At 37.3% G+C, this 26,573-nt stretch overlaps 1 pseudogene; it reads right to left on the bottom strand.

Moving 5' to 3' along the window:
- Positions 1–1,781: 1,781 nt before the first annotated feature.
- LOC149187294 (uncharacterized) lies at positions 1,782–3,445 on the bottom strand (annotated as a pseudogene).
- Positions 3,446–26,573: the final 23,128 nt, after the last annotated feature.

A 26,573-nucleotide genomic window follows, 5' to 3' on the forward strand; every position in this document is an offset into this window, starting at 1 on the left:
TTGCTTCAATTGAATTAAAGTTTCTAATTCCTTCTTTGTCTCCCTTAACTGATCATTAAGTTTTAGGACCTGTTAGCGCTCGAATCTGCCTCAGGCTGAGGAAGGCAAAATCCAAGGCAACATCAAACCACTTAGCCTCATAGCTAGCCCTACGAGGACAGGAGAGGGCTCTCTCCAGTCTATCTCAGCAAAAAGTTTTCTAAAAGGGGCTGAGATGACTTTAAAAGAAACTGATTTTAGGCTAGTAAATTGATAAAAAGGGGTTTTTAATAAAATGATGGGGTTTTTCTGGGCTGCATGGGGCAAAGGAACAGCTTGAACAGAGAAATGTAATCAAAAACACGGATTATCCCCTGAGGCAAGGTAGGCAAGAAAGTTTAACATCAAATTGAGATTAAATGGAATGGCAAGACTGCTGAGGAGCTGACAAGGGCATAGAAGATGAATCCTTGTCAAACAGAAGAAAACATTAAATATGAACAAACTTAAAGGCAGAGCATACAAAATATGAATTCTACCTTAACACTTCATTTGTTCAATTGGAAATGATCATGAAATGAAATGAACACATAACAGGCTATACATGAAACAAAGGAGGACACAAATGTTAAATCTCATACCACAGGAATCTCAGAAGCCAGAGCTGTGTATTTTCATTAAAATCTCTGTCAAAGACTGTACAATGGAAGCTCTGTTTTCTCTTACAAGCACACCTCTCAGAATTCTCTCCCCCTCTACTCCCCATTACAAATGATTTTTTAATACATTAAATAAACTATTCTAGGAGAAAACAAATCGACCCAAAAACAGGGGCGCTGTTTCAACTAAAGCCATGAAGATAGAAAAGAATCCTCCATCTGCTCTTAAAGATAGAAAAGCCTTCCATTATTCCAGCGTGAAGATAGAAATAGGCAATCGAACCTTGTTTTCTGCTGTGATGAATATCTACGTTCCAATTTAAACTTTGACTTTTTACTGTGTTGTCGTTCACCGTTATACTATCCAAGAAATATGGTGTTTTGGCTCCGTTTGAATAGCGCTGCCAATTATGAGATGGCACTCCTTGGACCTTGACATGCCCTGAAAAGACTATAGTTTTCCCATCGACATCAAATTCACGAACACACCGCTTTCTGAGTTTTTTAAGAGTCTCTTTTTTGATGGTGAATAACCAGCAAGCATCATGTCCATGCCCAAAGATAAATTCCAAGTTAGGAGAATCAAGCACTGTGAAGCTACAGGGGTAAAATTGTGTTCCAATCTTAATTGGTGCCACATGTATACGACCGACTATTTCAGATTGACCGACCCCACGAGCAACACCCACATATCGTCGATCCAAAAGTCTCAGCAACCTTACATGCCATCAACCACAACTCTCTGCACATCTCCTAGATATTATTGTCATCTGGGCTCCACTGTCTACAAATGCCTTTAAAGGAACACCATTGACCTCCATGTCAACATACAACATAACCACTCGTGCAAAAGCCTCTGGATTATGTTCTAGTGCGGCTTCCCAATTTTCATCAACACTTTTCTGTCGAATAGCCTCTTCAATCCTCTTCTGTGCTTCCACATCAAAAGGATCTGCATTAAGGAGTGCTATTTCTTCCTGTTTTTGGCGTTCAAGCTGCAGCCTTTGCTGGTGCTACTGTATAGCTGTAGGATTTACAGCTGAGCCATCTGGATTTAGACTCAAATCATTTGCTCCTGATATAGTGTGAAAGCCATATCAATTTCTGCTCTTTGCAATCGCATCAAAGAATTTGTCGAACTATCTAACCGTATGAAGATCTGCAAATTTGGATTCCCGTGACCTCATTCCTTTGTAATTGGTCCAATTTGTAGTATATGTGTGCCTGTTGGATGTTTTTAACTCTAAGTCTGGATAAAATCTGCGAGAAATAACTACAGAGGTATGCGTTGTTAGGACCTTTATTGTCCTTGTGACTCTTATCAGGCTTTTCTAGCTCAATCGAACCAAACATGGATCTATTCTCATTAATTGGTGGCTCTGGAACTGGTGTTCCATCGTGGCTCCCCAATGAACCCTTTTTGGTCCCCAAAAGTGCAACCAAAACCCGTACAAGGTGTGGCACAGATGATGGGTCATAAATTACATCTGCTCCCAATATTACTTCTGCACCACAGTTTTGAATTTCATCTGATTTGTTTCTAATTTAAACTTCATATTGGATAAACTAGACAAGTCTCCATCACTCAGTATGACCTTAGAAGCTTTAACATTAGCGAGACATATGCCAACTAAACCAACACCGGATCCCACCTCAAAACAAGATTTATTAGAAAAAAGTTGTGGATGAGAGAACGAAAACTCAAATAGGAACAAACTTGCTGGCCAAATACAACAGCCTGTGCCTCCTTCGAGCATGTTAAGAGATGACCTCAGAGTCACAGTCATAGTTACCGGTTCTCCGATCTGTTGATTCTCATGCCAAGCTAAAGGGAAATGATTACTAGATGGAAACATGAACAGTATAGTTCTGTAGCATTTCCCTGTGTTTTGAGATAAATCAGAATACTTGCAGTAAGTCAAATATTGTGTATACTGCTCATACAGGACTTCCAACACCTCAATAAGTTGTGATTCTGAACAAATCGAACCATTATAATCATAGATGCAAGCCACAGGTACAGAGATTATATACGATCCTTGGATGCCACAGAGTGCGATGATATGAACCTCAGAAAATCCATATGCAAAATATAAAGAAGGAAGCTGTAGAACTCCAAGAAAAGAGAGAATTAAAAGTGAGGGTGACAATCCATGAACCAAACCAAGCTGTGAGAGACACCAGACTGCCAGCAATACGCTTCATATTCAAAGGAAATATCTCAGACATTATGACCCATGGAATTCCACCCATGCCCATTGAAAATGTTGCAATATAACCCAAAAGACCAATTAATGATAATTTTCTTGCAAGTAGTAGAAAAGAAGACCCATCAAAATGTCCCTGTATGTAGAATGATCCAATAATGAAGCAGCTTATGCACATTCCTCCTGCAGCAATCATTAGAAGTGGGCGCCTTCCATATTTGTCCATAATCAATGATGAGTGCACCGCCACCATCTGATGAAAGACTGGGCTGCCCCTAGTTGGTAAGCAGCATCCATCTAAGACAAAAGAGTTGCAGTAAAAGCCATGGGTAACCCAAATTTGATGTGATCCCCTGCATCATACATTCCTTAAGAAAGGTCTGCACCCACATCATTACCATCTGACAGAGTAGATTTCCCTTTCCATGGTATGGGATTATCATTAGGAAGCTTCCCAGCCTTCTGAATAGGAAAGAAGATCAATGCGACCTTCAAGGCTTGGGCATATTTCTGAGAAATGGCTCCGGGAGGACCTGGAACTGGCGAGCCCTGATGGTGAGAATGTTTCCTGGAATGTAGTATCGTTAACACTGTTGCCATTGAAGAACTGTAGAGCTTTGGAACATTTTGACAAATTACATATTCTAAAAAAACACATTTAATGATTTCTTCTTCAAAACAGGGTTTTGAAGTAGAATCAATCTCACACTGACATACAAGATGGAGTCTAACAGGACCAAGTCCATCAACTCTTCTATCGGGTTTGGCTCTCTAAGACCTCCTGTGTTTGGGCATGTTGCAGCTGATGTATATTCAATTGTTTTTCAGTGCAGTAATGTCATCATTTTTCTTGTTTATTAGCTATTCGGTGGGTTTGATATCTTTGGGATCATGTCCCACTTCAATCACTAAGTCTTCCAAAGACTTGATTCTAGTATCCTTGGCCTGTCAGGAGGCCTTCTCTAATTGATATTGCGCTGAGATATTGCTCAATGAATTCTGTAACTGATGAGAAACTATGGCTTTACTTGTGAGGTTGGAGTATATCATCTCTCCAGCCTATTTTTACAATTCGATTTGGTTAATGGGATGAATATCCCTTGCCAATACCTCAAAGTCAATTCTCTTGTAATCTGCTGATGTCCTTGGTTGTTGTGTTGTTGGTTTTATGAAGGACATCTGTAATTTTCCCTCCTTGATGTCAAAAGATGACATCAACCTTGTCTTATTGGTAGGTGTGAGTTTGAGATACTGAGAATAAGTTTGGGCCTTTAGTTTCTCATTTCTCATATTAATCTATTTATATCTATCTCTTATATCCTTATCCTTATCATCAAGCCTACTGAATGAGGATACTTCTACACTTAGTTGTCTTTCCAAAATCTGGGTCTGTGATGTAGATGGCCCCTGTGTTTCCTCAGATAGAGTTGTGCCTTTACTTTTGTCCATCTCAGTATCAGTTATTTCTACTGAGCCTTCTGTGTCTTCCTACTCTGAAACAGGATTTAGCCTAGGTCTTTTGCTCTGATTGGTCCCATATTGTACATTTGATGTGCCCATTCCTGAACTTGAGGGTTCCTCCCTGGTCCTTTTGGGGTTCTTTTCCTCATTTTGAGGAGTCTGCATGATAGGAAGGGTGCTCATGGCTGGCTCTTTCTGTTCAGGTACCTACAGAAATGAGCTCTCATCAAACTGTCTTTCTAAGTCACATAAGGCATTCTCTACATCTACCTTTGTACTATCTCTATCTACAAGAGTGTTTTCCACCCACTCAGATTGATTTGCATATCTTTCTATCTCTGGTATGGGGTGGTGAATATAAGGTCCCAACTTGGCCTTCTTTCTCAATCTAGTCATAAATTCTTGAGGGTCATACCTCCACATGAAACTCTTTTGGAACTTCATTTGCTACAAAATTTGGTTTGCTTCCTTCCCTGCCTCTCTAGAATTGCAAATGAAGGGTCCTAACTGGTTTTTTACTTTGAATTGTGATTTTTTCTTGACTGAGACAAAATTTATCTCATCAGAGTTTATTATTTGTATATAGTACTCTAGAGCAAATAACCTCATGGGGAATTATTTGGGTAGTTTATATGGTGCAAGCTGGAAACCATAAATCCTTAACTCTGTATGGTTTTGGTAAAGCTACCAATCTCCCACTTTGCTTTGTTTAGACAACTGAAGGACCCTTTTGATCTCTGGAATTATCCTGGGTGGAGGGATTCCTTTCAGCAAAGTCATGACTGGATGAACAAAAGAATCTATGAAATCTAAATAGGTATATGGTGACTCAAACTTATGGAACAGTGGGGTCCAAAAAATGACAGACCTGGGCTGGCCTTTGGTATCCAGCTTCTGGAGGGGAAAAGTAAATCTATCTGGATAATAATATAGGAACATATGGTAGAGGACAGATGAGTATTTAAATACTCTCTCATTATGCATCCTGGTGAACTGTTCATGCATTCTCTCAGCTATGAACTCAGCATAATTGTACAAAATAGCAGGAGGTTGTCCTGGGGTATAGATTGACATGAAGGCCAGGACAAGTTCATCAACAAATTCATCAACAGAGCAGCCTAGGACACATGATATCATGGTGATGATTTGTTTTCCCCTTTCAGAGAACATGGAATAAAGATATGGGGGGGGGGGGGGGGGGGGGAATTTTAGGAATGTGTTGCTCTTCAACAATGAAATCTTGGAACAATTGGGCCAGTCTAGAGGGACTTAACTTGGAATATTGGTCTAACAAATCTCCAATTGAGAGTGGAGTCAGGTTTGGTCCTAGTTGGAGTTGCAGCATTTCATTTATGGAATCATCTGTAATGGTGAATAGAATCTTTTGGTCAGGGGACATAATAGCTCTCAGGTTGGGAATGTAACAGGCATGGCACTAGTGGACAATTTCAGGGAAAACATGTACCTGTGGGAACTGGTATTTGGGAAAATTTGACTCCCAAAGGCCAATATCATCAACATGGTTGAGGTATCTGTCCCTCTTTAAACAATGGATTTTAAGCAGGAGGCTCTAGGTAGATGTATCTTTAATTTGGAAATCTCTGTCAGCCAAGGGAAGGTGGTCGAGGTCCAAATGGGGAGTTGTGATAGGTCTAATGTTGAGGGCAACAGGGGCAGCCATAATTTAGTTCTTGTGGATTTAAATTAGGCTTTACAGGTTTATTCAGAAGCTTTTCATGGTAACTGGTATTTTTCAGAGGGTTTGGCCGTGGGTTTTAAAATTTCAAGTATTTATTCAATTAATTTTACTTAATTGAAACACTGTATAAGGCTGAGCATTTCCGAATTTGAAAGGACGAGTGATAATTTGTGGTGAAATACCTGGAATTGGGTGAATAATCTACAAATTTTGGAGTTCACAGCAGTTGCAGAGGTTCGAATGAATCTGGTACGGACTAAGAGGCTGACTGGGGTCTATACAACTTTCTTCAGGGGCGAATTTAGAGTTTAAATGGTGAATTCGACATTTGCAGGAATCACACTGGTTCATAGAGAAAATGAGCGAAAAAGGGTGAAAAAGGGCTTCTTGGCCTTTTTATGGAGCAACAGTTATTTTTTGGCGGGTGATTTCGAATGAACAATAGGTGGTTTGGCGAGTTGAGCGGGAGGCGGTTTCCCAAGCCATCACACCACTTATGGAGGCTAGGCGATTTTTGGGAGGGGTCACCTGATATAGTCTAGAGCTCAACACGTAGCCTTCGGGGGGTTGGGGAAAACCACTTTATCAGGCGGGTAACGTTCGTCCTTCGGGTGCGATCGATATGGCTATGGACTGTTGGATGAGTAGGAAGTTGATCTAACGGTAGTCGAGTGGCAAACTTGCGTGGGGGAAATGAATGGGAGTTTGGGGGGGGCCAGGGGCCTTAATCATGGCGGTTTGTGATTAACGTGGGTTTAATCACGAGGTTAGGGGATCGGGTGGACCTTAATGACGGGATTAACTTAGATTTACCGGGATTTGGTAAATTAAGTGGGTTTTGTCAGGATATGGGGTAAATGTATTAGTTTCTATTAAAACTAAGGGTTTGGGGTATTTACATAGGGATTTAGTTAATATACGGGAAAAAGGGTTTCATCAGGGAGTTATATAATAAAGTTAATAATTAATATGAAATGTGGCGGAGTGGGTTTTTCCTTAAGTAAAAAGGTAAAATGTAATTTTTGTGCACATATGCTCAATACTTAGGATAAAAGGTTTTTTGTGGGTTTTTGGGTGAAAAGGGATTTACATGGAGTTGTTTTTACTTTTCCTAGGCAAAAGAGTTTAACCATAGGAAAAAGGGAGTTTTATCTAGGGAAAAGAAGGGGGAATGGATTTTATGAAGGAGATTCTAGCACTTGATGTCCTTACTTCATTAAGCTAAGGGTCTGGTCCCTCCAAAAGTCAGAGAAATGCTCTGAGCCTCTTTGACTTGTAGGATTTCAAGTACTAGAACATACTTGTGGATAAGAAATTAGTAAGTAAAGGGGAAATATGAATGAGGGGGAGTTAATCACATGAACTTGTAAACCTTTTCTTTTGCCTTCATAATTGATCATACATGTTGAAATATGTATCTAAGCATGATGCATGTGTTTCGATCCAATTAACTTTGTAGTTTAGCAACCTTTCTTTTATTTACCCATTTACCTATTCTAACATTTTTTCTTCATTTATTTGGGTGCATTTAGGCTAGCAAACCCTTATTCTATCTTTTCTTTAATAAAATAAACTATCTATTTCTAACCTTATATCATCCAAGGGCTTAGATTAAACTGATCAGCTCCTTTTATTTTCTCTACCATATCTAATGATATGGCAAGATTAAATTGTTTTTTCAGATTTTATTCTCTAACTATAAACATAAAATTCAAAGCATAATATAATCAAGATTAAACAGTTTGATTACCATAGATTGCAACATGAATAACAAGCTACACACAATCATTATTATGCATAAAAGTAAATAGTAGTGACATTTAGACTTGCTCGCTTTCATGGTCTCTTTTTGTTTTTTGGGGTTCATATATTTTCATCTTTTTTTACCTTTTCTCATTCTTTTTGGTCCTTTGATTTTTCTTTTAGGACATACCCCCTTTACATTTTTTAATTTTTTAATATGGAAAACATTTCCAGAAAGCAAAGGTATGTACAATATTACAAGGCTTAACCTTAGTCATTCAAAATTATGACTGCTATTGGTATAGGAACCTAACACCCCCATTACTATTGTCATTGTATCCCTTATTGTTATTATTGTGCTCTATTGTCCCCATATTGTTATTAGCGTGCCCCATAGAAACCCACTATTATTATTGTTGTGCCCGTATGTTATTACTATTAGGTCGGCTTGATTACATTGTGACCCCTTAGACACCTATTTATAGAAAGGAGGTTTAGTCATTTGTATCATCCAAGAGTTATTCATTTGTGAAATGTAAAGGAGGTTTCCCCCTCGAAGAGGCTGAATTCTAAGGTGTTGATTTATCTTTTCTATCCTGTTGTGAGCTGGTTTCCTAACATTTGGTATCAGAGGTTTGGATTCTAGGGTTTCATTGCTCCAAACAGGTCTTCCTAGAATTTTCTCTATAACTTTTTTCTGTGACATTTCAGAAGATAAAAAAAAACCCATTTGAGTTGAAATTGTTCTGAACTTCAGGTCCAAATTTTAGAGCTTGTCTCTCTATATTTTTGGAGATATGACCTGAGGAAGTTAGGGTTTTTGCAAACTCCCAAATTACATTCCAAACAAGTGACCTGGGGAAAATTATCATAACTTTTGTTCTAAGCATCAGCTTGAACTTTCGTAAGAAGTTTTAGAAATAGGACAGCCTGTAGTTTCTTTATATCAGTTTCAAGTACTAAGGTCGAAACAGTGACATGTGGCACATCATACAAGTTCACTCTACTGAACTAGTCTATAATCAGGTCACCGTGGGATATTTGGAATAACTCTTCCTTGGAGAATTCAATCTTGATCAAAATTGTGGGGTTAGAAAGAGGACTCAAAGGACTACTATAGGATGTGAATTTAGATATTCAAGATCCACAGTTACAGAGATACAACAGATTCAATATCGAGCTCTTACAAAGAAAAAAAAAGGTGTGTAGTTTTTTTATAATTTTGCATAAGATTGGTTTGAAAAATTAGTTTGAAGGAATTCAAAGGGAATAGCAAAGAATTATTAGCATTAATTGATTCCCCGAAGAAATAAAATGGAAACACCTAGTAAGAAACCTAAAATCTATAGCATGACTCATGAAGAAGAGGAAGAAAAGCAACAAGATATATCAAAATTACAAGACCAAGTACAACAAATTTCATTCTCACAAAAGGTATCTGAATCCAAGATGAATGACGTGGAAGCTAATATGAATGGCATGCAAGTTAATATGGATGGCATGGATGCTAACATGAATGGCATGGATGCTAAGATGGAAGAATTGAAGATAAATTTGAATAAGTTGCTACAAGAAATGGTTACTAATGGTGAAAGGGTAGTAAAGGAAACTCATGATGAGAACAAAAGAAATGTTAATCATGATTTCATAGACTCTAATGTTGGGTTGAAGACCTACCATGTTCCAAAAATCAATATGAGGAAGTTTAATGGCAAGGATCCTGGAACATGGATACTACCGATGGAGCAATTTTTTGATCTCCATAATGTGAAAAACACACAAACAATACGTATTACAACTTTATATTTGGAACCAAATCAGTTTGTATGGTATCGATGGCTTTTCTCGAGTAAACAAATTATCACTTGGGCAATTTTTACGGAAGAAATGATAGTACATTATGAGGATACAAAAAGCAACACCTTTTGTAGCCAATTGATAAATCTCAAACAAAATGGTTCAATGATGGAGCACATTGAGGACTTCCAAAAATTGAACATAAGGGTAAAAGATATTCTAGAGGAGCATAGGATTGATGCGTTCATAGGGACTTTAAAGGATAATATCCAACATGAGGTTCGCCTTTGGGAACCTAATTCATTGGAGAAGGAATTCAGGTTAGCAAGAAAAATGAAAAGCAAAATTATGGCAACCAGCAACCCTACCACTCACAACTATAAAGATGGAAGTGTTGTTGCCCCTAGCCTTCCACATCCTACAAGGTTGACACCACAACAATTGGAAGAAAAAAGAGCAAAAGGGCTTTGTTACAGTTGTGATGAAAATACACTAAAGGTCATAAGTGTGCTGAGAAGAAATTATTCTACATAGATTGTGAAGAGGAGGAAGAAAAGGAACAATAAATGCTAAAAGAAGAGGATATACTCCAGGAACAAAGCCTAGATAAAGAAGAAATGAATCCGACCATATCTTGTAATGCATTGGCTGGAATTACCACTCCTCAAACTATCAAGATAGAAGAACATATCAAGAAGAAAAAGGTAATATTGTTGATTGATTCGGGAAGTACCCATAATTTTATTCATTGTAAGATAGCCAAGGAATTGAATTGCTTTCTATATCCAACACCAAAGTGTCAAGTGATGGTTGCAAATGGAGGAACCATAAATTTCTCTAGAAAGTGCCATAATATCAAGCTATCCATGCGAGAATATGTATCGAATAGCCCAATGCTTTCCATTCCAATGGGTGGTGTTGATGTTGTACTAGGAGTCCAATGTCTACAATCCTTGGGTAAAATAGCTTTTAATTTTTAAGAACTTTTCATGAAATTTTGTGTGGAAGGAAAGGAAGTTGAATTAAGGGTATTGCAGGGAAATTAAGAAAGATAATAATCTCTAACATTATGACAAAGCTTCTAAAGAAGGAACAACGAGGCGTAATTGCACAAGTATGTTTGCTAGAGGTTCCCACATCGAAATCATCTATTTCTCCAGATCTCCAAAAAGTCTTGGACAATCATTCCAAGGTATTTGAGACTCCCAAAGGCCTCCCACCTATTCATGATCATGATCATGCTATTCATTTGATTCCGTGAAGTGTTCCTCCAAACATCAGGCCATACAGATATCCCTATGCCCAAAAGAGTGAAATTGAACGTATGGTTGTAGAAATGCTAGAGGCTGGTATAATTCAACCTAGTCAAAGTTATTTCTCTGCTTCAGTAGTATTGGTGCAGAAGAAATATGGATCATGGCGCATGTGTCCGGATTATAGGGAGCTCAACAAGCTCACTATTAAAGATAAATTTCACATTCCTGTCATTGATGAATTATTGGATGAATTGCATGGATCAATTTACTTCACCAAATTGGATCTTCGTTCAGGATATCATCAAATCAGAATGAAGACTGAAGACGTTCCGAAAACAACATTTAGAACTCATGAGGGTTATTATAAATTTTTGGTCATTCCTTTTGGCCTTACCAATGCATCTTCTACATTTAAAGGTTTGATGAATTCCATTTTCAAACCCTTCCTTAGAAAATTTGTGTTATTATTTTTTGATGATATACTAATCTACAACAAGTCTTGGAAGGATCATGTTGAACATGTTGACAGGGTGCTAAAACTATTGATGGAGAAACAATTATATGCAAAAAGCTCCAAATGTTTCTTTGGAGTATAAGAGATGGAATATCTGGGTCATATTGTACTCATGAAGGTGTTAAGGTAGACCCTAACAAAATTAAAGCCATTAAGGAATGGAAAATCCCCACATCCATAAAGCATTTGTGAGGATTTCTTGGGTTGACAGGGCATTATCGCAAGTTTGTTAAGAATTATGGGAGAATAGCAGCAGCTCTAACAACATTATTGAAGAAAGATGCATTTTCATGGACTCCAGAAGCAACAAAGGCCTTCGAACATCTTAAAGTGGCAATGTGCCAAGCACCGGCCTTAGCTATGTCGGACTTCACAAAAACCTTTATTGTGGAATGTGATGCTTCAGGAAATGGAATTGGTGTTGTTCTAATGCAAGATGAAAGACCCATTACTTTCGAAAGTCATCCAATCAAAGGAAAGTATTTACACAAAGATATTTATGAGAAGGAAATGTTAGAAATACTACATGCACTTAATAAATGGCAACCCTACCTAATGGGAAGACACTTCAAGGTAAAAACGGATCATGATAGTCTTAAATACATTTTAGAACAAATATTATCCTCTGAAGAGAAACAAAACTGGGTCACAGAGATGTTGGGTTATTACTTTGAAATCATCTACAAAAAAGGGAAGCAAAATGTTGTGGAGATGCACTCTCAAGAAAGGATGAGGTTGTGGAAGCATTGTTGTGCACCATTTCTATTATCCAACTAGATTTGATAAACGAAACAAGGGATGAATGGAAGAATGACGAAGTAGTGTGGGCACTCATTCAAAAGTTACAACAAGATCCTAGTACATCTGATACATTTAGCTGAAAAAATGATTTGTTATGGTACAAATATCACTTATACCTACGTAAGAATTCCCAACACAAACAAAAGATTCTTATGGAATTGCACACTTCTCCCTTAGAAGGGCACTCAGGATTTTTAAAAACTTACCATATGGTTAAGAAGGAATTTTTTTGGGATGGCCTTAAATCGGATATTCAAAAGTTTGTGGCGGAATGTTTGGTTTTCCAACAAAATAAAGTTGAAACAATTAAGACCCAGGGTCTATTACAACCTTTATCCATTCCAAGCCAACGTTGGGAGGAGGTTTCAATGGATTTTGTCATAGGTTTACCGAAGTCCGAAGGAGAGAGTGTCATCATGGTGGTAATTGAAGCACTTACCAAGTATGCACACTTTTGTGCATTATCGCATCCATTTAAAGCCAGTACAGTTTACACTGCACTTATGGAAACAATTCAAAAGCTACATGGAAACCCAAAGATTATTGTAAGCGACAGAGATCCCATTTTCACTGGAAATTTTTGGACAGAATTATTTTCTTGTCTCGGTACTCAGTTAGCTCATAGCTCATCTTATTATCCTCAATCTGATGGGAAAAATGAGATAGTAAACAAATTTTGGAAGGATATCTTCGTTGCTTTGAATCTAATAAACAGAGACAATGGGACAAATGGTTGCCTCTGGTTGAATGGTGGTATAACACTTCTGTTGGAAATAATACTGAGAGGGGGAGTGAATTAGTATTTACAAATCAATAACTTTTTCATTTCCATAATCAGATTTATATACGCTACTTCAGTGAAAGGAACTCGCGTGTGCACGCAATTGTTATTAAGGAAACCAATGTATATCTAGTGAATTTATGATTCAGTTAACTCATCATATGTTGATCTTTAACCAGTGCACCAATACTTTATTAAACATTAAACAGTAACCATGTGCAATAATAACAAAATAAACCATCACACATAAGCAAGACACATGAACACCAAGATTTAAGGTGGAAACGCATTGTAGGTGAGAATCATCTGCTGATATCATCTTTGTCTTCTTTTAATAATAAGAAAATCTATTTACAATCTTGTATTGGTGCAAACACATACCAGTATGAAGGCACGCACCTGCAAAAGGCTACAACCTTCTCTCATTCTCAACCTTCTTCTCGAAGGGAGCTACAAACCCCTAGTTCTTGTACTAGCCGATATATTTACTAGTACGTAGGCTCTGACATACAGAAAGCTACAACCTTCACTCATTCTCCAACTACTACTGGAAGGGAGCTCCAATCCCCTGATCAAATCACTAGCCACTAATGGCAGGAAGTTTTGACTTCCTCACTGAAGACTCTAACCCTCAGTATCCTCCAGGGACCACGTTTCATAAATTTTCACACTAGATACTCCTAGTACACAATACTACAATATGAAGGCCACGTTTCAACAAATTTTCACACTGGACACATTAATAACATTGAAGCTCAAAATCAATCACCAATGCAATACAACAATCGATTACCTCTGCATCAACCAATCACTAAAACCCAATCATCAATCTCTGATATAACTGAAACAATCAATCACTGAAACCTCTGAACCTCTGACACAACTGAATCAAAAAATCATTGAACCTCTAACACAACTAAATCAAATAATCACTGAACCTCTAACACAAGTGAATCAACCATTCATTCAAACTTAATCAAATTCAACCAATCAACTGGAACAGACAGATCACTGTAACCAGTGCACAGATCTGAACCCAAAACATTGCATCAACAACCAGAACTAACTGTAACTTCAAGAGGGATATGTCAGAATGTATACGCTCCTTTAATGAAGCAGGTTTCAAACCTACGTGTATACGCTACTTCCTTTTTCCCAACCCGCATATACCTCTAAATATACTGAATCATAAAACCTCTGAACCACAAACTGTACCAATCAGTGACATTCTGAAGATCTATTGTCATATTACAAAGTTCTAAATAGATATCAACAAGGATCACCCTTCTTTCTCAATCAATTAGTGAGACACAAACTCTTTATGCATTCAATTTTACTTTCAGATCTAAGAAGACTTCATTGACAAACAGTAGTAAAACAACAACACTGATCTGATAGATTAGTCATCCTTGAACATCAAGATTTTCTTTTACATATGCTACTTGGAAGAGTTGAACCAGCGTGTATACACACCTTCACCAAAGCAAACCAGCGTATAGATCTGAAAATACTTACTTATAACTTTGCTGCAATTCCCGATTTCAGACATACCCATATCATCACATATAAAGGATGAAACATGTGTTAACAATCAGATCTAGCCCATCCATTATCAGATCACATAATGATAAGTCGTTATGATCCTGATCCATCATTAGATCTCATCCATCATCAAACACTCAAGTGCATATTTAGTCTAGATCAAGGAAAGCATCAAAAACCCATAACATGCATATTTTCTTTTGATCTAACACTTCATAAGATATTCATTATTTGTGCACATAGCCCATTGATCTTCTCCTCCTTATATACTTAGATCCTTTGCCAATACGTTGGACCAAAACCACTTAGGAACAATACCTTGGACCAAATACCTAGGGTCAATACCTCGAACTAAATACCTCAGACCAAATACCTTGGACCAATACCTTGGACCAAAATACCTTGGAAAAAATACCTAGGGTCAATACCTTGGACCAAATACCTTGGACCAAATACCCTGGACCAATACCTTGGACCAAAACCTTGGTTTTCCAACATGTACGCGCTTTTCCTCTTGTGGGAGTGTGTATACATATACACTCTTTTTGTTCTGTGGACCAACGTGTATACGTTGTTTTGACTAAGTGGACCTGCGTATACTTCTTAAACTGCTTTACATCAACTTTTTTCTTTTACCTTATTTATTTTGATCAGTAGACCTTAGTTCCATCTTCTTGTTCTTTCGTACCAATGCCCTATTACCTCTAAATAGACCTGTTACACTATAATTTGTTGTATTACTTCTGAAATGATTCCTTTGAACTGCCCTGCATTTTGTCACATCTGTAAACACAACTGCCATGCATTCTGTTACATCTAATATCTCTCCTGTACATTCATCTAGTTACGTAGATTCATCTGGTTACCATATACAAGTGAGTTGTTCTGCTACAATTGGGTTTCCATCAAGTACAACACATGTATCGTAATCCCAACAATTTTCCCCTTTGGACTTGATGGCAACCATGTTGGTGTTGATTACTGCAAGCTGTAGAAACTGTTAGAGATAACAAGAAACACCAAAATACTCTCCCCCTTTGACATCAAAGGAAAAGGGCAAACCAAGATACTCTCCCCCTTTGATATCAAGGGTAAAGGGCTAACCAAAATGAAGACTTTCATATTGGTACATGCTGAATTCTTTGATTAAACTCCCCCTTTCTACATGTTGAGATTCACTATACCATCCATGCTCCCCATGAGCACATGTAGAGTTTGCAAATAGATTTTCTAAGAGAATAACATGACTCTATAACTCAACTATGTGAGTATGACCTTCCTATCACCAATGACTCATACATACATCAATCTCCCAACCAAGTGGGGATATACCAAATTAGACTTATCTACCCAACCAAGTAGGGATATACCAAATGTTTATACATGAATGAAATATAGCAATTATTACATCATCCTTCCAATGCATAGTGGGGGTATAAATTACATCATATGCCAAAAAAGACTCATTAAAAGAATATGATAGATAGAGACATATTATTACATCATGGGCCTTTATATGACCTTTTCATCGAGTGATATACATGAAATTTATATCAAAGACCATGATAGTCATCAACAACTATCATACACCATATATGATCTGCACCATAAACATCTATCAGTAACATCCAGACCCGCAACCTGTATATGTCCATCATCAGTTTCGAAGATATGACAAAGTAAATATCATCAACCTATGACAATGTATGCCACATATAGATATCAACTCATCCTCTTGACCTCATCAAGATCAACTTGCTTCGTTTCTTTAGTAGAAGGACCCTTATCATAAACTTCCATGAATCAACTTAGCATATGTCATATCTCCAAGCAGTACATCATATCATATGTATGTGAAAACACCATAGTCATCATCTATGATCATAACATCGTCATCAAGAACTGCATGATATTTCCACAAGAACTCTTAATATATCAACCATGTATCATCACTAGGGAACATCCCACATATGATAACCATTAACCATGATAATCAACATATGTGAGTATCAAACCTATCATCATAAAGTAAGAAGGCATCATAATTATGTGACTAAGTAATCCAAGTCTCCAAATATCCATGTCTTCAAATAGCTATGTCTTCATGAGACTTGTAATAACACCATTCTCTTGGCCAACCAACAATATTTATCAATATGTAACTTAAGAAATAATCCATGTATCCAACATAATGTGTATCCATCAAATAGATAGCAATATGTAGCTAGCAAACCATGAGCTCATAGTCATTTGTCAAGCTTTCTTGATACTGTCAACAACAACAGTCTTCAACCATGTGAGAGCCAAGAACCATAGGAATCCTACATCATAACTGCACTATATGAACTTTATGCATCTTTGAAGGCATGATGACAACAACATAAAATAAATGAGTGGATCATCATCAAATAATGAAGTTTTGTACTCAAGATTTGTACTTCTCCTTGTCCTTATGAAGATCACCATGTAAGCAACAATATATGTATTGTATGCATCATCAAAAGTCATCCACAATCACCCATAAATCTGATCTGAATAACAACTATGTAACCCCAAGCAATACAATTATCATCATCATATGTAACTCTTAACTGCAACATAGCATGATGTATAAGCATCATCACCATTGATAAGAATCATTCAGTACCAAAGACTTCTAAACATAATGCCAACAATGCAATATTAGAAGCATAACATATTCTCCCCCTGAACTTGTGCCCCCTGTTCACCGTCAGATCTGATCATTGCATCTATCAGTAAGAAATATCAAGGCATCATCATGAATCAGATATACATCAAGTCATGAGGATCAAAAGCACTTCTAAATAACATCCACATATTGTAGTCATTAATTATCAAGACATAAAAGATAATTGATAATTGTCTGAACCATATCAAATCATTTTTTTGAGTCTATCCCACTGCTTCTTCATCAAACCAACATATATGCGATTGTGCAGCTTCTAACTTGCGTATATATGCGACTTGTCTTCATGATAACTGCGTATGAGAATTAGGACACTGAAATTTCAAACTTTCAGTTCCCTCTAAGTATGTTCTATCTGTATGCTGAGCTATGCCACATCTTTTTCTCTGTAATTCCTTCTTCTTCCATACCTTGGAGTGTGATGATGTTTGTTCCTTTTGTTATGTTGGCTGAAATTTGCTCCTGCATTCTTTTTCTATATGCCCAAAATTGTTACAAGCATAACATCTTATATGTTTTATATTCCTTCTAAAGCAGTCAATGGATTTGTGACCAAACATATTGCAAGAAAAACAATATCCCTTAAAGTACCTAGAAGTTGATGATCTTTTGTGTGATGGTTATTAACTTGAACCATTCTACTTCTGAATCTTGATGCAACATGTCCAAAATTGTGACATACAAAACATTCAACATTATTCATTAGTTGAAAGAATTGATTATCACTTCCATAGTTAGGAGTAAATTATTTTCTTTGAAGACTTTCTTTCCTTGGTTGTTGATGTGGTTGACCTATTATCTCATTGTTGAGCATTTCTGATTTTGCACTAGAGTTCCTTGCTTCATTTTGTGAGATAGATTCACCTTTAACAGTTTCATGAAAACTAGGACCAGATTTGATGGCAGGAGACCTTTGACTACTAAGAATGTCATAAAAAATGTTAGTACTATCTTGAAATCGTAAAAGTTTATCCTTTTCTTCTAATTTACCTTTTAGGATATTCAACTCAACCTAATATTTCTCTTCCTTTTCAAGATATTGCTTCTTCATGATTTCTTCGTCTTTTCTTCCTTCTTCCACTTGTTGCCTTAATTCGAGAACTTCATTTTCTTGTTCTTGAAATGTTTGGAGTAGTTCTTCATTCTGCTTATTTGAATTTTTGAGATCTTCTTTTAGAGAAACGATCACACCTTCAAGACCTTCACAGTAGATGGTTCTTTCTTAAAGTTCCTTAGTTGTTGTGTCCCTTTCATTTGCTTCAATTCTCAATGATATCACTTCATCCTAGATCCTTTGACATTGGTCTTCCTTTTCCTTGTACTGCTTCCTTACTTTGTTTCCTTCCTCCAACTGGGCTTTTAATTTGGTAACTTCTTCTTTGTAGGCACATTCCCTTTTATCAATTAGGTCCTTTTGATCTCTAATTGTGTCTGTGAGTTTTTTAAATTCTGCCTCTATTTTATTTCTTTCTCTTTAACCCATAAGAGCAAATTTAGTTTTTTCACTGTCACATTCATTATCTTCAAATGAATAGATAAATGTATCACCAGAGGACAAAAAATTTGTACCTGATAATTCTTTTGCTTGTTCATCTTCATTCTGAGGTGATTCTGAATCTGAGGAGTTTCTTCCACATAATGGCCAATCGTCTCTTCCACTATCATAGTTCCCTTGAGATGTCTTCTTCTTTTGAGGTGCTTTCTTCTTTAGCTTCTTTCCCATTGTTTCTACGGATCTCCTTCAAGCGATCAAGCTTCTGCCAAAGGACCTGAGAGGGTGGGTGAATCAGTATTTAAAAATCAATAACTTTTTCATTTCCATAATCAGATTTATATACACTACTTCAGTGAAGGGAACTCGCGTGTGCACGCAACTATTCTTAAGGCAACCAACGTATATCCAGTGAACTTATGATTCAGTTAATTCATCATATGTTGATCTTTAACCAGTGCATTAGTACTTTATTAAACATTAAACAGTAACCATTTGCAGTAATAACATAACAAACCATCACACATAAGAAGGACACATGAACACCAATATTTAAGGTGGAAACCTAATGTGGGTGAAAACCACCTGCTGCCATTGTCTCTGTCTTCTTTTAATAATAAGAAAATATGTTTACAATCTTGTACTGGTGCAAACTCATACCAGTACACAGGCACCCACCTGCAGAAGGCTACAACCTTCTCTCATTCTCCAGCTTCTTCTGGAAGGGAGCTACAACCCCCTAGTTCTTATACTAGACGATATATTTACTAGTACGTAGGCTCTGACCTACAGAAGGCTACAACCTTCACTCGTTCTCCAATTGCTACTGGAAGGGAGCTCCAACCCCCTAATCAAATCACCAGCCACTATTGGCAGGAAGCTTCGACTTCCTCACTGAAGGCTCCAACCCTCAGTATCCTCTAGGGACCACGTTTCATAAATTTTCACACTAGATACTCCTGGTACACAATACTACAATATGAAGGCCACGTTTCATCAAATTTTCACACTGGACCCATTAATAACATTGAAGCTCAAAATCAATCACCACTACAATACAACCATCAAGTACCTCTGCATCAACCAATCACTGAAACCCAATCATCAATCTCTGATATAATTGAAACAATCAATCACTGAAACCTCTAAACCTCTGACACAACTGAATCAAACAATCACTGAACCTCTGACACAACTGAATAAAATAATCACTGAACCTCTAACACAACTGAATCAACCATTCATTCAAACTTAATCAAATTCAACCAATCAACTAGAACAGACATATCACTATAACCAGTGCACAGATCTAAACCCAGAACATCACATCAACAACCAGAACTAACTGTAACCTCAAAAGGGATGTGTCAGAATGTATACACTCCTTTAATGAAGCAAACCTGCGTGTATACGCTACTTCTTTTTTCCCAACCCGCGTATACCTCTAAATACACTGAATCATAAAACTTATGAACCACAAATTGTACCAATCAGTGACATTTTGAAGATCTACTGCCATATTACAGAGTTCTAAACAGATAGCAACAAGGATCACCCTTCTTTCTCAATCAATTAATCAATGAGACACAAACTCTTTATGCATTCAATTTTACTTTCAGATCTAAGAAGACTTCATTGACAGACAGCAGTAAAATAGCAGCACTGATCTGATAGATCAGTCATCCTTGAACATCAAGCTTTTCTTTTACATACGCTACTTGGAAGAGCCGAACCAGCATGTATACACACCTTCACCAAAGCGAACCAACGTATAGATCTGAAAATACTTACTTATAACTTCATTGCAATTCCCGATTTCAAACATATCCAGATCATCACATATAAAGGACAAAACATGTGTTACCAATCAGATCTAGCCCATCCATTATCAGATCACATAATTATAAGTCATTATGATCCTGATCCATCATTAGATCTCATCCATCATCAAATGCTAAGGTGCATATTTAGTCTAGATCAAGCAAAGTATCAAAAACCCATAACATGCATACTTGCTTTTGATCTAACACTTCATAAGATATTCATTACTTGTGCACATAGCCCTTTGATCTTCTCCTCCTGATATACTTAGATCCTTTGTCAATACCTCGAACCAAAACCACTTAAGACCAATACCTTGGACCAAATACCTAGGGTCAATACCTAAGACTAAATACCTCGGACTAAATACCTTGGACCAAATACCTTGGACCAATACCTTGGACCAAAATACCTTGAACCAAATGCCTAGGGTTAATACCTCGGACCAAATACCTTGGACCAAAACCTTAGTTTTCCAACATGTACGCATTTTTCCTCCTTGGGAGTGTGTGTATACGTATACGCTCTTTTTGTTCTGTGGACCAGCATGTATACATTGTTTTAATTAAGTGAACCTGCATATACTTCTTAAACTGCTTTACATCAACATTTTCTTTTACCTTATTTATTTTGATCAATAGACCTTAGTTCCATCTTCCTGTTCTTTTGTACCAATGCCCTATTACCTATGTAGACCTGTTACACTGTAATTTGTTGTATTACTTCTGAAATGATTCTTTGAACTGCCCTACATTTTGTCACATTTGTAGACACAACTTCCATGTATTTTCTTACATCTAATATCTCTCCTATAGATTCATCTGGTTACCATATACAAGTGAGTTGTTCTGCTACAAGTGGTTACCATCAAGTAAAACACATGTATCATAATGCCAACAACTTCCTTCCATACTGCAGCAAAAATGACCCCACTTATGGCACTTTATGGATATCGTCCACCATCCATCACATCATATTTAAGAGAAAATTCAAAGGTTCAAGCAGTGGAACATCACATTGAGCAGCAACAACAAGTTCTCCAACTCATAAAGGATAACCTCACATTGGCACAGAATAGAATGAAACAACAGGCAGATCAACATCACAGTGAAAGAAGTTTTGATGTAGGTGACTGGGTATTCCTACGGCTACAACCATATAAACAAATTTCCCTCAAGCAAGTTAAGAAGGATAATAAATTATCACCGAAGTATTATGGTTCGTACAAGGTGTTGCAAAAGATTGGTACTATGGCATACAAATTGGAGCTTCCTGCAGCTTCCCGCGTGGACCCAGTTTTCCATGTTTCATGTTTAAAAGAAGGTTATAGATGACAAGCTCCCAGTTCAAACAATATTGCAAAAACTTGACGAGGAAGGAAAAATCATATTGGAACTGGAAGCAGCGACAGAAACAAGAACTCGATAGCTATGAAATCGATCAATTTCGGAGTATCTCATCAAGTGGAAGAACTTATCCGCTAAAGATTCCACATGGGAGGATGAGAATTTTATACAAAAGCATCCAGAACTACTCAAGCTTTGAAGACAACGCTTTTTGAAAGGAGAGGGACATGTTAGGTCCCTATAATACTAGTGATTCCCCCATTACTATTGTCATTGTATCCCTTATTGTTATTATTGTGCCCCTATTGTCCCCATATTGCTATTAGTGTGCCCCATAGAAACCCACTATTGTTATTGTTGTTCCCTTATGTTATTACTGTTAGGTCAGCTTGATTATATTGTGACCCCTTAGACTCCTATATATAGAAGGGAGGTTTAGTCATTTGTATCATCCAAGAATTGTTCATTTGTGTAATGTAAAGGAGGTTGCCCCCTCGAAGAGGTTGAATTCTAAGGCGTTGATCTATCTTTTCTAACTTTTTGTGAGTTGGTTTCCTAACAAAAGTCTTGGTTACCTAGTGCATGCCTTGAATGTGATGATTGATACTATGTGATTTATTTCGCTAATATAAATATCACTTCTTTACCCCTATGAACATCATCTGTTGTAATGAGTGTTATGCAGACTATTCAAAATCATGAGAAATTTGTTCAGTTGAGACTAATACTCATGAATTTGGCCATAGTTTAATGATTTACTCTACGTAGTTAATCCCAAAATTGAATCCAACATGTTGAAGTACCGTGAAATCCATTTAATTAAATGAAAAGAGTGGAGGTATCTCTAATTGAATAGTTCATATGGCATATTACTTACTAAGGCTTTACAAATGGGGTAGCAGACTAAGTGGGCTTAATTGTGGGGAAAACTCCACAATTAAGCACATTTAAGCCAAAACATTTTTGGGATAGGTGACCTCCCAGGAAGTCTTGGTTACTGGGTGCAAGCCCAAGAGGTGATGGTTGATGTTATTCAATTTATTTTGAACTAGTGTTAAGCCCACTTCTTCACCCCAATGAGCATCATCAATGCAATGATTGTTATGTGGACTATTTAAAATCATGACAAGTTTGGTTAGTTGAGACTACTAATCATGGATTTGGTCATATTTTAATGACTTACTCTACATGTTTAATCCCAAAAATTATATCCAACATGTTGAATTGTGAAATATCCTTAGTTAAATTAAAATAGTGAAGGGAGCTCTAATTGAATAGTTCATATGACATAATACTTACTAATGTTTTGCAAATGGGGTAGAAGACTAAGTGGGCTTGATTGTGGGGAAAACTACATAGTTAAGCACACTTGAGCCAAAGGAATCTTGGGATGGGTGACGTCTCAGGAAGTCCTAGTTACTGGGTACAAACCACAGAGGTGATGATTGATGCTATGTGATTTATTTCACTAGTGTTAGTCCCACTTCTCTGCCCCTATGAGCATCACTGATGTAATGAGTGTTATTTGGACTATTCAAAATCGTGAGAAAATTGATTAGTTGAGAGTAATACTCAAGGATTTGGTCATAGTTTAATGACTTACTATATGTAGTCAATCTCAAAAATGACATCTAACATGATTAAAGCTATTGAGTGGAAGATGGATGAAATTATAGTCTTGAAGAAAGAAAAATCTATTGAAGATGTTGTTAACAAACAAAGAGAGAAGATTATAAATCTGGTGGAGCAAGAACACATGATACATAAGAATGTTAAAATGACTAAAGGTACCTAAAATAGAATGTCTTTGAAACTGAGTGTAAAGATGTTGCATGAAGAGAAACGATATTGAAGGTATGTCCCTGATGCTTTTAATTTATGAAGAATTTCAATACTTTGAAAAAGCACCAACTGAGATACCTTGCATGTGGTTGTGGATTGATTCGAGAGAAATGTGTCATGTGAGCATGTGGCTTTATGTTGTGTGGTTTCAAGCATGAACAACTAGTTGCATTGTAGGAGCTTTGTACAATACATGAAAAAATAAATGGAATATCTCCAATGGGATGTGACTCATTCAAATTATGCAAGTGATGCATGGTTTAGGAGCACCTAATTAGTGTTGTGGTGATGAATAAAGAGATATAGAGATGGTATTAGTTATAGAAGGTGAGTTGCAGAAGAAATGAGATAGAGATTCTGTTGGGATGGAGTCCCCTGGGTTAGTTTGGGGTCAAGATAACCCAAATTTTGGTACAATTTTGTAAATGATGTAAAGTCTCTGTGATTTGTGGATGCAGAGCGCGTAGATGAATAGGAGTCAAAGGAGCTTAGCCTCTTTTTTTGGATAATTTTTGAGTTGGTTTTGAGATTCACCCATGGTCTGCGGACCATGGCATTGTATGAAAAATACTATAAATAGTTGTGTCTTAGCGAAAGGAAGAAGTAACTAGATAGAACTAAGATAGAGGATTGGGTTTATTGAAGAGTCTTTGGCAGGAGCTAAGGCAGGAAGGCTCTGCTTCCTACACTTAGATATGGAAATAAAGGCTCGTGACTGAGTGCATGGAGGCCTAGGTAGAGTCCGCAGCTGATTGCACTGACCCCTATAGTTGTGTGTTCAAGGTAGTTTGAGTCTGTAATATGTGAATTGGAGATCAATAAAAGACAATTTTCAAAGAATTACTGAGTATTTCTGTTATACATGTTAATGTTAGATGTTGTTGATAAATGACTTGTTTTATGAAATACTGGTTGAATGCTACACGATTATCTTGAATCTATCTTAATAATGTACGCAATGCATGTTTAAACACTTCCGCAAAGACTCTGGTGATTTCTCTTATGTTTTCTAGCAAATTAAGTAGATCTGCACGAAATCCAAGTTAGGATTGATTTCTGATGCACGTAAGTAGGTGAGTCGTCTGTTAAAGGTATGCAAGGGTTGATCGTGGGCCTTCGCGAAGGTCTAAAGGCCGCTTTAACTGAGTTGCAGTAACAAGCCCTAGGAGTTTATCGATCTGCACGAAGGCATATCCAAGGTACTGGAAGACATCACACTAGTCTCTGAATGCAGAAACTTGGTTCTTGCATCCCCCCATACTGCTTCAGGTGAGACTGCAGCCTGCACTACGCGGGTTGTTGCCAAAAGGGCCAGTAGTGTAGGGATTTGTTGGTTGGTGCAGCTAACTCTGAACCTGGGTCAGGACCCCCTAAGCCAAAAAATGGTTCCATTTTCGGGACCAGGATCTTCTTGAAAGAGATGTGTGATGTCGCATCATTGGAATCCGACCAAGAAAGAAATTGAAAAGTGGTTGGATCGGAAGATTCACAAGTTCGCGGTGCAAGAAAACAAGAATCCGTGCTTGTCAAAGGAAGAGTGGTTGAATAGGTATATGTATACAGAGATACATGAGATCTTCTTCTGCACCTTCCCCATTGAACTCTATGAGTGGTTATCTAAATTGACAAACAAGCAAGGAAGGTGGAAGCTCGATAGTCTTATAGTGTGGACTCCAGAATTAGTGCGACGGCTAGAAGCCTCTGAAAACAAGATCGCCTGGGTTGTCAATCATTGGCTCAAACAAATTCTAGGAGGATTTGTTACAGAATTCACAGTTGATACCTCACTTAGCTATAGTGAAGATTCTTCAAAGGACCACGAGTTAAGTATTTAAGATCATTGAATACTTGGATTAAAATGCTATTATGTGAAAAATGGGTGATGTTGTTACCTTGAAGTTCGGAGCTATGCGAAGTGGAAGATTTTTTAGAAATTGCGAAGGATTAGGACCAGAGTATAGTCCCTTGATTGGACTTCCTTCAAGTGACGACGAAGGGGCGGGGCAGACTACATCGTGCAGCGCTATTCAACTAATCACTCAGGGGATTCTCATAACAAATCATCCATCCACCCGACCCCCACCTCCATTAGGGTATTTTTGAGGTCTAAAATGGGTCTCCTAAGGAAATTTTAAAATAATAGTGGAAATAATAAAATAAGATTAGATTACATCATCAAGTTTTAGAGGGAAAAAAGACAAAAATATTTTTTCAACTCGTATTTTCAACATACCTCCGTATGGGTTTACTCAAATTTCGAGCGGAAACACTCATTGGATGTAGAATTTGATTCCTCATCCACCCATGTTGCATACTTACGATGGACCTTGCTACGTGAAAAATTAGAAATACATGAAAAACGTGATTGACATCATGTTTTTTCATGTATTTCTCATTTTTCATGTAGCAGGGCCCATCAAAAGTATGCAACATAGGTACTCCTTGGATGAGGAATTAAATTTTTCATCCAACGAGTACGCCCACTCAAAATTTGAGTAAAAAAATAGGGAGATAAGTTGAAAATACGAGTTGGAAAAGTAGTTTTATTATTTTATTATTTTTTAATCTTTGTACTCTTTTACTCCAAAAATGGTGAATCATCCCCCATGGTTGACATCATCATCTTAAATCCTATTTGTTCTTATAAAGTTTATTTTGGTTGTACATTTTTCTTAGGAGGCCCATTTTAGACCTCAAAAATCCCCTATTGCACCTTCGCCACATACGCCATCACCCAGACCTCCGCCTCCACCACCACCATTCAACATGGCGAATGCAGTAAATATATCGATTTTCAAGGGCATAAGGAGTAAAGACCCATAGCAGTTCTGATTTGTTGCGCATGCTATATGGATAGCGCAACAGATCACCGATGATAATATAAAGAAAGCTCGGTTGGTTACTGCTTTGCAAGATCACGCGCTAA

The sequence above is a fragment of the Pinus tabuliformis genome, chromosome 3_1 (assembly GCF_031772625.1).
Source record: "Pinus tabuliformis cultivar Carrire ecotype Pingquan chromosome 3_1, CPIR1, whole genome shotgun sequence".
NCBI lineage: Eukaryota > Viridiplantae > Streptophyta > Pinopsida > Pinales > Pinaceae > Pinus > Pinus tabuliformis.